We start from the raw sequence: 12,070 nt of genomic DNA, 5'->3' as shown, positions 1-12,070 counted from the left end.
CCCAGTCAGCATGTTCTATTCTGGACAGCCGGAGCTACCTGAAAAAGCTAAGCGTAAGATACTGAATACTGCCATCCCCACCTCTAAGGAGGAGATACAGCATTCTGTCGTACTCTTGAGATATTGGCTCCAACATGTACACCATCTGATCACAATATTTCGCCACCCCTCCCCCATATCAGGTTTCCTGCAAAAAGACCATTTTCCAACGGGGTCCCAAACAGCAGGCGGACTTTGAAGCTGCCAAGCAGGCCGAGGAACAGTATTGACCATTGGCCCTGTGACAGGGTGGGGTACCCTTTGAACTGCAGACCTCAGCCACTCTTCTGAGGGTTTTGGACTAAGACTCTCACTGAGGCGGCAATCCAAGTTATTGGCCTGTTATTTGGCTTTGTCAGACAGGCTCTGAATCGGTTGTGCTGCAACACCATTTTCCTGTCATGCAGTGGTGAAATCTGACAATGGGACTGACAAAGAGGGCCGTGCCCAGCGGTCTTATCAAATGGAAATGGTATGTGGCAGACAGGGCCGAGAAAGGTCCTGATGAGGAGAGCGGGCTCCATGAGCAGGTTGTGTCTTTGCCCGAAGTCACCATTGCAATCTCGATGAGGTCCCTGCAATCAACCCCTCACCCATGCAGTGGGGTAAACCATATGCTGATTTGACCCCTGAAGAACAAGAAGTTTGGTTTACAGACAGCTCTTGTCATTGGTGGAGCGTCAAGCAGTGGTGAAGGCTGTGGTTCTCCCCAAGATGGGAAATGTTGTCACAGAAGAGGGAGAGGAGAATCCAGCCAATCGACTGAATTGGTGGCCATAACTCTGCCCCTCCGGGAGGCAACCGGGCCTGTTAGGGTTTATACCAGCTTCTGGGCAGTCGCTAATGGCATAGTGATATGGATACCTCAGGGGTACAGGAACAGGGAGGTGCATGGGCGATCACTTTGGGAGCGCCCTTAATGGGGGGTGGGGTGCATGCCAGCGGTAGATGACCGTCTACCATGTAGATGCTGGCACTTCTCCGGACACATCCATAACGCTGCCGTCGATCGAGCGGCGGAGATCAGTGTAGCCACTGTGTGTTCCCGGGAGGAGGATCGCGGGCACCTTGTGGACTGGGCACATCAGAAGACTCGGCATTTGGAGTAAATGAGGCGAGGAAATGGGCGGAGACTCGAGCGGTGGCGTTAACTTACGACGAGGCCCGAACGGCAGCTGCAAATTGCTCGACCTGCCACAACGGCCGGCGGGTCCCTCCAGGCATATTCGAAGGGGCACGGAAGCCGGTCAGATGTGGCAGATCGATTACATTGGGCCTCTGCCGCGACAAAATGACAAGCGGTATGTGCTGACAATGATTGACACGTTCTAGTTCCAGAGCCGTGAGCCTGTGCTGACCAAGAATACACATTTAAAGGGTTGCTGCGTTTGTCATCTATGTATGAGGTCCCCTGGGAGAATCAATCAAACAACGGCTCACATTTTATAGACCTAAGATTCAGGATTGGGCTACGGAATGTGCTATTTCCTGGGTGTTTCACATCCTATTTTACTCTGGCGGCGAACCTACGAATGGGCTGTTGAAACAAATAAAGCTACTGACCCCTACCCTACTTCAGGGTGGCTGGGTGTGCTACAACAAGCGCTCCATCACCTGAACTCCCGGCCGGCAAGGTTCTCCGGTATCCCGGCATTTAATGGTCTCGGACCCTCCGCAGTTAGAGGAGAAATCAGAGAAGGTTTGGGTACAAGGGCCACCGGACGAGGAGGAGATCGTAACGCGCGGACCGGGGAATACGCCGTGGGTTGCGTTACCAGGAATGACCCAACGATTAACCAGGGCAGAATGAGTGTGTTCCGTGCATTACAGGATGGCTGAGTGGTGGATGCTGACGGCAGTGGCGACGGTGCTGATCCACAACACGTTCCCGCGAATATGCAAACAGGACTACTGTGTCGGACTGCTGGATTTGTTCACAATCATTGAAACACGCCGCGGAAGGGATGCCATTAATACCAATCTCTTTCGATGATCAGGATAAAGACAGCTGGGGGAAATTATCCAGTTTCTTGGGTTTTGACACTTTGTTTTGGGGAAAACCAGGGCTTATTCCAGCCAAGCTCACTCCATAATATGACTACGGTTTTAAATAATTTGAGCTTTCATAACCCCCGGAGGAGTGTGTTTTAGGGGCTGGTGCTTCCCCACATGATTTGTTTAATTCCGAAGTTCCGACCCTAAAAGTAATTCCCCACCCGAGAGGTAAGAGAAAGGAATGTTGGTGCAGACGGTATGATGAGCACAGGTGAACCAGTCGGTGGGGTAGAGAGTGCGAGCGGGAAAGGTACCCGGGGCCGGGGGTGGCAGTGTCTACCCCGTATGGTGCCGTAAAGGTGGATACTCCTTGGACGCGAAACGGCACTGACCGGATTTATGACCCTCGGGCCTACCCGTGGGGTGGTACTGTCGCTGCTTTCCGAGATATGCCGTGCCGTTCATCACCACCTCAGAGCTCTAAGTGAGCGCCTTGCCGTTGAGGGGCGGCGTAGTAAGAGGGCTCGAACGGCAGCCGTTCCCGGGTGCGGTACTGCTAGGCTGTCTCGGGAAATTATACGCATGGCCAACGAGACGGCCGTAGCTCTCAGGTACCGAGGAAGCGTTAACCCGGGTTTCGGCTGAGGGAGTAGTTATTCCAATGTCTGTTTACAGAATTGGATGGCTTTCGATTACCTGCTCGCAGAGAAAGGTGGTACTCGTGCTGTTACTGGTGAAGAATGCTGCATCTTCATTCCTGACGAGTCGGGGAACATCACTCATTTGGCTGATCACAAACAATCGGTGAATAAAATTATGAGAGTTAGGGGATCAGTCCATAACTATTACACCTCAGGCGGAGGTTGGTGACCTTTTGGTGCATCGAGGAGTAACTATTGGACATAATACTGGGTGTTATACTTTTGTCTTGAGACCATAGTTTAACGGGACATCTACTAGCCTGAGGATTGCGCTATCGCGACATTGCTACTTTCGAATGGCATAGACCCTCAAATAGTTTCTTTTGTTTGAAAGCCGCATCCATCGTGCTGATTAGTTCGTTTAAAGTTTGCGTTGTTCTTTTCTCATTGGTTGGGTTTTGGGCGCAATGGAGCCCATTTTCGGTTCCGGGAACCCCGCATGTGCAGAGGGCTCCCTCTCTTTCTTTTCTGCACCAACAGGGCCCGGCTTCTAGCTGAATTCGCTTAAAGAGTATTGCGGACATAGATGCCCTCCTCCCCCTGCGGTTTGTTTAGTTAAGTGTCTCTTCGTAGCATGCTTACTTAATAGGTTTTATAAATTGGGGAGGTTTAGCAGAGTATCTTTTCATTCAAAGAATAACTGAATGTGTGGTGGTGTGATTTTGGATAGCTTAGACAAATACTTGTTCAGCTAGATACCCAATTTAGTGTTTCACTATTTATTAAATAAACACCTCACACACCCATATTTAAATCAGTGTCTCCTGTTTCATTCATTGGAACCTGCTCTCCCACGGTACATGGCGAAACACAGCTCAAATGTCATCTATAAACTTGCTGCCAGCACAACTGTTGTTGGCAGAATTTCAGATGGTGATGAGAAGCATACAGAAGTGAAATATATCAGCTAGTGGTGTCGCAGAAGCAGCCTTTCATTCAATGTCAGTAAAGCCAAAGAATTGATTGTGGACTTCAGAAAGGGAAAGATGAGAGAACACAGATCAGTTCTCACAGCGGGATCGGAAGAGGAAAAAGTGAGCAATTTCAAGTTCTTGGGTGTCAACATCTCTGAGGATCTGTCCTGGTCCCTACATATCGATGCAGCTACCAAGAAGGTACAACAGCAGCTTTAGGACTTTAGGGAGATTTGGTATGTCACCAAAGACACTCGCAAATTTCTACAAATTTCTGCGTCACCCTCTGGAATGGGGTGGGGGGGGGGGGAGACACTGCACGGATCAAACTAAGCTGCAGAAAGTTGATAACTCAGCTCCATCAGGGGCACAAGCTTCCCCAGCATCCAGGACATCTTCAAGGAACAATGCCTCAAAAAGGTGGCATCCGTTATTAAAGATCCCCATCATCCAGAACGTGCCCTCTTCTCGTTACTACCGTCAGGGAGGAGGTATAGGAGGCCGAGGGCACACCTAAAAATTTGCTGCCTCAATACATTCTGTTTGGTTTAACCATTTGTGAGAAGAGTGGGCTAATTACAAGGAAGTATTTATTGATTACCCCACAATTCCCTTGAGAAGGTGGTGATGAGCTCCCTTCTTGAGCCACTGTTGTCATTCTAATGAAGATACTCTCAGAGGATTGTTGGGTGGAGAATTCCAGGATTTGCAGCCAGCAACAATGTAATTCATTTCAAAGATGGATTGTGTACTTGGAAGTGCAGCTGCTGCTCTCGCTTGAAGATGCTGCTTAAAACCGCTGCACTGACACTCTTCATTATCCCCTATGGCTCAGCATTGGATCATATTTGGTCATTAAGCTTCCCTGTGGAGCAACTCAAGATCTTTGCCCAATTACTGTTGCCATATAAATGAAAATTGATGCTGCTGTTGACATGATACTTCAAAATTAGGTTAATGGCAAATAACTTTATTTAAATTCATCTGCCCCCCCCCAAAATAAATTGTCCTGCAGTGTTAGCAACATGGGGACTGGTATTGGACAATGGTGCCTCTCTCCGTCACGATGATGATGGTATTTTAGAACTTAATGATAGGAGAAGTTGGTGACTAAATTAGTCGTCATGCAATCTCTTCAGTTGAGTATGATGTTCTTCAGGGTGGTCTATTAGTGGTTTCTCAGGTGGCTGTGGAGGCTGATCCAAGATCCACATATTCTGGTGTGGTGTGGGCAGGAGTAAGTGGTGGCTGTGGTTTGTAGTTGGGTCTTTCTTTCCTTTTGTAGCTGCCGCTTGTTTTCTGTGGAACAGCAGAGGTCAGCTGCTTCTTGAACAGAATTCCTCCAGGTGTGTCTATTGAATGCAATTTCTTCCCAGTTAGGGCTGATTTTGATACTATCTCTGAAACATTTCCGTTACTCACCAGAGGTTCGCTGACTTTCTTTCAACTGAGAGTAAAGGACCTGTTTGCGGTGACAAGACTGAGGCATCTGAATGACATGACCTATCTATCAGAGTTGGTTTTGTTTTATCATGGTGGAAATGCTGTTCATGTTGGCTTCCTCCAGTATACTGGTGTTAGTGTGTGTCTCTCCTTAATACTGGAGAAGGATCCAGTGTTCTGAAACAATAATGTTCAGACAGGGATTCAAATCCCAACAAAGCAGCTGGGGAATTTAAATTCAGGTAATTAGATGAAAGTAGAATTTTTAAAAAAGTCTCGATTATGATAACTCAACTGTTTCTCTATCATCCTTAAGGGAAGAAAATTTCCAAACATTACACAGTCTGGCCTGCATGTGACTCTAAATCTGTCAATATGGTTAACTCTTGAAGACACAGAGACTGCAGATACTGAATTTGGAGCAATTGTGATTCCATGATGGAAGAACTCAACATAGAATGTACTTAGGAGTGCAGCTGTGGGGCTCATTGGGCTTGTAGTAGATGTTAGTGAATTATCTGTCTCCTGAGATGGAGACACGGAGATCAAGAAAAGGGAGAAAGGTATCAAGGATGCATTGGATAGAAGTTGGATTCCTCCACGATCTTGATGGTGATCTCTTAATTGCTTATCAGATCAGGTACCGTTTAATGACGGACAATAAATTGGCATGGTTTGATGTTTGATTGCTGGAGGACAGCTGCTTCTTCACTGCCCTTCATTTCTTGCAATAATTCTATAAAACTAACATTGACGAAAATTGCAAGAGAATATTAAAACACTCTTTGGTCACTAATCTTCCAGTCACATCTCCTAATTATGCACCTGAGCTCATGAAGAAAAAGCTCATATTTTCTTAATGAGGCCAAGTAAATTGACCATAAACCAATGTCACATCAGAGGCAGAACATAATCCTTGTGGTGTAAGGTCGAGGATGAAGTTCTTTCTTATGTAAAGATTTGATTTAATTCTCTGAATGTTTGTGTCGAGCTCTTTCTGATCGACTTCTGGGGCAATCTGAAGGAACATCATAAAACATGGAAATAAAGCCTCCTGCAGCCTTAGGACCCCACACAACCAGGTTCAGGAACAGTTATTATCCTACAACCATCAGGCTGTTTAATTTGTGTGGATAGCTGCACACATCATGAGCCTGAACTGATTTGGTAACCTATAGACTCATTTTCAAGGACTTTTTTTACTACTCTTGTTTTCAGTTTTTTTTATTTATTTCCACAATTTATCTTTGTATGCACATTGGTAATTTGTCAGTCTTTGTCGATGTATAGTTTTTCATAAGTTCTGTTGTATTACATCATTTTCCTGAGGTGTGTGCAGGAAAATATATGTCAAGATAGTAGATGGTAACATATACGTACTCTGATAATAAATTTTACCTTGACTTTCAAGGCTGTTCTGATCATTAAGCACCCATTTACATTAATCCTGTTTTAAGACAATAAAACCATAAGACATAGGAGCAGAATTAGGCCATTTGGCCCATCAAGTCTGCTCCACCACTTCATCAATTCCTTCTCAACCCCATTCTCTTGCCTTCTCCCAGTAACCTTTCATGTCCTGACTTATCAAAAATCTATAACCTCCGTCCTAAATATACCCAATGACCTGGCCTCCACAACCATGAATTCCACAGATTCACAACCTTCAGGCTAAATAGATTCCTCTTTAGCTCTGTTCTAAATAAATCTGCCTCTACTCCGAGTTTGTGCCCTCTGGTGCTAGACTCGCACATCCTTTCATATCCACTCTGGGCCTTTCAACATTCGATAAGTTTCTATGAGATTCCCCATCATTCTTCAAAATTCCAGCAAGCAAACCATCATTCCAGCCCACAGCCATCAAATGCTCCTCAGATTTGATGAAATAAGCCTTTCATTTCTGGAATAATTGTAATGAACTTCCTTTGAACCCTCTCTAATAGCAGCACCTGCTTTCTTAGACAAAGGGCCCAAAATTGCTCACAAGTGAGGGCTCACCAGTGCTTCATAGGCCTCAGCATTATATCCTTATTTTATATTCTAGTCCTCCCAAATGAATGCAAACATTGCATTTGTCTTCCTCACCACTGACTCAGCCAGCAAGTTAACCTTGAAGGAATCCTGCACGAGGATTTCCGAGTGCATGTGTGCCTTGGAATTTTGCAAATTTAGAACAAAGTCTACACTTTTATTCTTTCCGCTAAAGTGCATGACCATATGCTTCATGATACTGTATTTTACTTCTGTACCCATTCTCCTAACTTGTCCAAGGCCTTCTTTACCCATTCTCCTAACTTGTCCAAGCTCTTCTTTACCCATTCTCCTAACTTGTCCAAGGCATTCTGCAGCCTCCCTGTTTCCTCAATGGTACCTGTCCCTCCACCTATCTTTGTATCATCCACAGACTTGGCCAAAAAGCTGTCAATTCCATCATCCAAATCATTGGCATACAACATAAAAAGATGCAGTCCCAACACAGTCACCTGTGGAGCACTATGAGTCAGCAACAGACAATCACAGAAAGCTCACTTTATTCCCACTCTTTGCCTCCTGCCAATCAGCCAAAGGTCTAACCATTCTGGTATCTTTCCTGTAATACCATGGACTTTTATTTTGCTAAGCAGCTTCATTTACAGCACATTGTGAAAGCCTACTGAAATTCCATTACACAATATCCACTGGTTCTCTTTTGTTTATCCTTCTTTATATTTCCTCAAAGAATTCAAATCTTGGCCTATTTTATCACGTGCCTCCAAGTATCCTGAAACCGCATCCTTAACAATTAACATTTTCCCAACCATTGAAGTCAGGCTAACAGATCTATAATTTCCTTTCTTCTCCTTCCTCACTTCTTGAAGGATGGAGTGACATTTGCAATTTTCCAGTCCTTGGGAACTATTCCCAAATCCAGTGATTCTTGAAAGCTTATTAATTATGCCTCCACAATCTCTTCAGCTACCTCTTTCAGAATGCTGGGATGTAGTCCATCTGGTTCAGGTGACCTATCTACCTTCAGACCTTCCAGGTTCCCAAAGACCTTCTTCCTAGAAATTGCAACTGCACTCACTTCTGCCTCTTGACACTGTCGAGCTTCCATCATACTGCTAGTGGCTTACACAGTGAAGACAAATGAAAAAATATTTATTTAGTCCATCTGCTATCTTCTTGTCCCCATTATTACCTCTCCAGTATCATTTTCCAGTGGTCTGATATCTATTCTTGCCTCTCTTGTATTCTTTATATATCTGAAATATCTTTTGGTATCCTCTTTGATTATTATTGGTTAGCTTAATTTCATATTTCACCTTTCCACTCCTTGTGGCTTTTTTAGTTGCCTTCTGTTGGTTTTGTAAAGCTTCAGAGTCCTCTAACTTCCCATTAATTTTTGCTCTTTTATATGCCCTCTCTTATGTTGGCTTTGTCTTCCCTTATTCATCCTGCCTATAGAATACTTTTTTTCTCTTTTCCCAATATTTTTATTATTAATTTTACCTATAAGAATACAGAGTACAAGAAAAAATATGTATCAATACAAAATCACATATAAAGACTCCTTACCCTATATTCATGCAGATTAGTTAATTCATAACATTGAAATATAGTAATTTTATTATATATATATAAAAAAATCTAACCCACTACCAAGACCGAAGCTGATTAGTAAAGAAAAAAAGAAAAAAAAAAGTCATCATCTGTGCTTTAACAGCAAATCAAAGGTTTTGAAAATAATTCAAAAAAGGTCCCCAAGATGTTTGAAAGTCTTGGCTAGATTCAGAGATTGAACATCGAATCTTCTCTAAATTTAAACATGACATCACATCACTTAATCATTGAGCATGAATAGGAGGGGCCGCATCTTTCCATTTAAGCAAGAGCATCCTTCTGGCCATAAGAGAAATAAAAGACAAAATGTGCAAGTCAGATGACTCCAAAATAATACTTTTTTTTTGTGTTGTATCTATCCTCCCTGTGCCTTCCAAATTTCTCACAAAATCTCTAGCTATTGCTGCTCTGCCATCATCCCTGCTATTGGGCCCTTTCAATCAACTTTGGCCAGCTCCTGTCTCGTGTTTCTGTAATTCCCTTTACTCCAATGTAATATCAATAAATTTGACTTCAGCTTCTCCCTCTCAAACTGCAGGGGAAATTCCATCATATGATAACTGCCTCCTCAAGGCTCCTTTATCTCAAGTTCCCTAATCAAATCTGGTTCATTGCATAATATCCAATCCAGAACTGTTGATCCCCTAGTGGGCTCAACCACAAGGCTGCTCTAAAAATCCATCCCATAGACATTCTACAAATTCTCTCTCTTGGCATACAAAATCATCACCAACCTGCTTTTCCCAATCTACCTGCATACTGAAATCCCCATGATCATCTATACATTGCCACTTTGACATGCATTTTCTATCTGCTGTTGTAACTTGTCACAAACTGCTGTTCAGAGGCCTGAATACAATTTTCCTCAAGATCTTTTTACCCTTGCAGTTCCTTAAGAGTACCCACAAAGTATGCATCTTCATCTACCGATCCTATGTCACCTCTTTCTAAGGATTTGATTTCAACGTTTTACCAAAAGAGCAAAACCATCCTGTCTGCCTATCTGCTTGTTCTATTGATTCAATGGGTATCCTTGGATGTTAAGCTCCCGACTAAAATCTTCTTTCATCCACAACTCAGCAATGCTCACAACATTGTACCTGCCAACCTCTAACTGTGGTGCTTTACTCTGTATACTGCATGTATTCAAATATAACACCTTTAGCCCTATATTCATCACCCTTTTTGATTTTAGCCCCGTTACCCTGCAACTCATCCTGCTGACTGCAATTTGCACTATCATCGGCCTGTCCTTCCTGACAGTCTCACAGCATATTGCTTCTGCTTGTATACCAACTACCCCATCCTCCTCTCAAGTTAGTTTAAACCCTCCCAAACAGCTCTAGCAAACTTGCCAATAAGGAAATAATTTCCTTTGGGTTCAGGTGTAACCCATCCTTTTTGTAGAGATCGTATCTTTCCCAGAAGAGACTTAGGAGTAGAATAAGCTTTTCGGCCCCATTTTGAAGTGAAGGAAGATTTATAACTCCAGTCTTGGTGTAGCGACATACATTTCAAGTTTCTACCGGGAGCCCTGTGGGCCTGTGCAGCAAGCCATAGAGTGTTGGGCTGCAAGGTTTCTAGAGCACTTTAACCAGAGTTGTTAAGCCCTTGTGCTTTCTGTTCAATCTTGTTCAGTTTATTTTGACTGGCACAAGTTTTCTGTGTACTGTGATTATTTAAAGTGGAATCCCGATTAGCGCTTATCATAGGCCCTTGTTCTGAGAATGATTCGCTCAGTCTAGCCATTGAAATTCTGTCGGAATTCCTATGCATAGCCTCCTGTTTCCGTCCCTACATGCGAGTCTGTCGTTCCTCTACATGTAGGTTCATTTGTTGTTGCCAGTACAAACTGTGACAGCTTCATTTTAAAATAGTAATTTTCTCGAAAGAAGCTTCTTTGCCAGTAGGTTCTCCCAGCCCAGTCGCCTCCCAAAATGCTGACTACTACCTGGGGTTTGATTTTCCTGGGCACTGCCAGCCTTTGATGTTGTTGTTGTTTCCACACTGTGCTGTGGTATTCCCACCACACTGGGAGCTGCCCACTGTGACCAGAGTTTTTTTTACAGGATGGTGATCCTTGGCTGACTTCTGTACCCCCACCACCTCACTCACTTAAATATTGGCACCAAAGATGTTAACAACAACCTTGAAAGGCTAATGATTGTAGTGGTTGTATGATAACTCAAGTCGAGTATGATGTTCTCCAGAGGTTGTCTTCAGGTAACTGTAGAGGCTGAACTGGAATCTACATAACTGTATTGTTATGGTGGATTCCTTAATGGAGAATGTCTGTGTGTGACTTTGTTTAACGTGCGGAGGGATATGCACAGGCAGCCACCTCATAATCTTAGACAGATCAGGCTCAGGGTCCAGTGGCATGCATTGAAAGGCATCTGGGAGACCCTTCACTGTTGCAGCCTTCCTTGGCCTTCACTGTTCTTCGGATGTGTCATCATCTTCTGCCAGCTCCACCCGTGAGGTCTTGGTTGGATTGCCCTTTGACTGGAGCTTGAACCTTGACCATGGGTGTCCCCACCATGGGGGAGCTAAGTGCTAGATTGCTAAACTCCAGACTGTATTGCTTTCAGATCTCAGCAACTCACAAGCTTTGACGGGCTGAAAATGCTAGCCAGCAGCTTTAAAATAAAAATATAGAGGTAATTCAGGTGGCAATCAATAGTTCAAAATGCTCATAAATACTGGCTGATTGAGTGGATGGCCACCAAATAAGTTTCAGTTTTGATTTATTGCAGGTCATTTTAGAATTTTCACCTACAGATTGAGATCACATTTCGTGATCACTGAGAAGAAACACTTCAAGACTTGCTTTTGTGCACAAAGAAGTGACTATATTTGAGGGAATGCACCTAAGTGAGGGTGTTATTATTTCAACCAGGATAGAGCACAGAAAGGCCCAAATATTTGTAAACTTTACTTACTATTCAGTCCCTCAAATCCATGCAGGTTCCCGGTAATCCAACTTTGCCCCTTTCCTTATTTCCATACTTCATTCTCTTTCACACAGGCCCATTAACTCCCCTCTGATTCTTTTTTTAACCTTGGGTGCATTACAGTCATTCATCATTGCCAGTAAACCTATCAGATCACCTCTGGGGAACGGATGGAGACCTGGGCAAAATACACAGTCACAGTGCAAGCATGTGAACGCTACAAAGGATTGAACCCTTTCGTAACTTTGGATACATTAGGGATCATTCATCATTGCCGGTTAGCCCATCAGTTCATCTCTGGGAAGGGGTGGAAACCGAAGCACCCCAAGGGGGAAATACATGGCCACAGTGCAAACGTTCGAATGTCACAGTTGCTGGGGCTGTGGGGAGGCAACACTAACCACTGCATCACAGTAACAGT

This window comes from Mobula birostris, chromosome 21 (genome assembly GCF_030028105.1).
Source record: "Mobula birostris isolate sMobBir1 chromosome 21, sMobBir1.hap1, whole genome shotgun sequence".
Lineage (NCBI taxonomy): Eukaryota > Metazoa > Chordata > Chondrichthyes > Myliobatiformes > Myliobatidae > Mobula > Mobula birostris.
Note: the sequence above shows the minus strand (reverse complement) of the source record.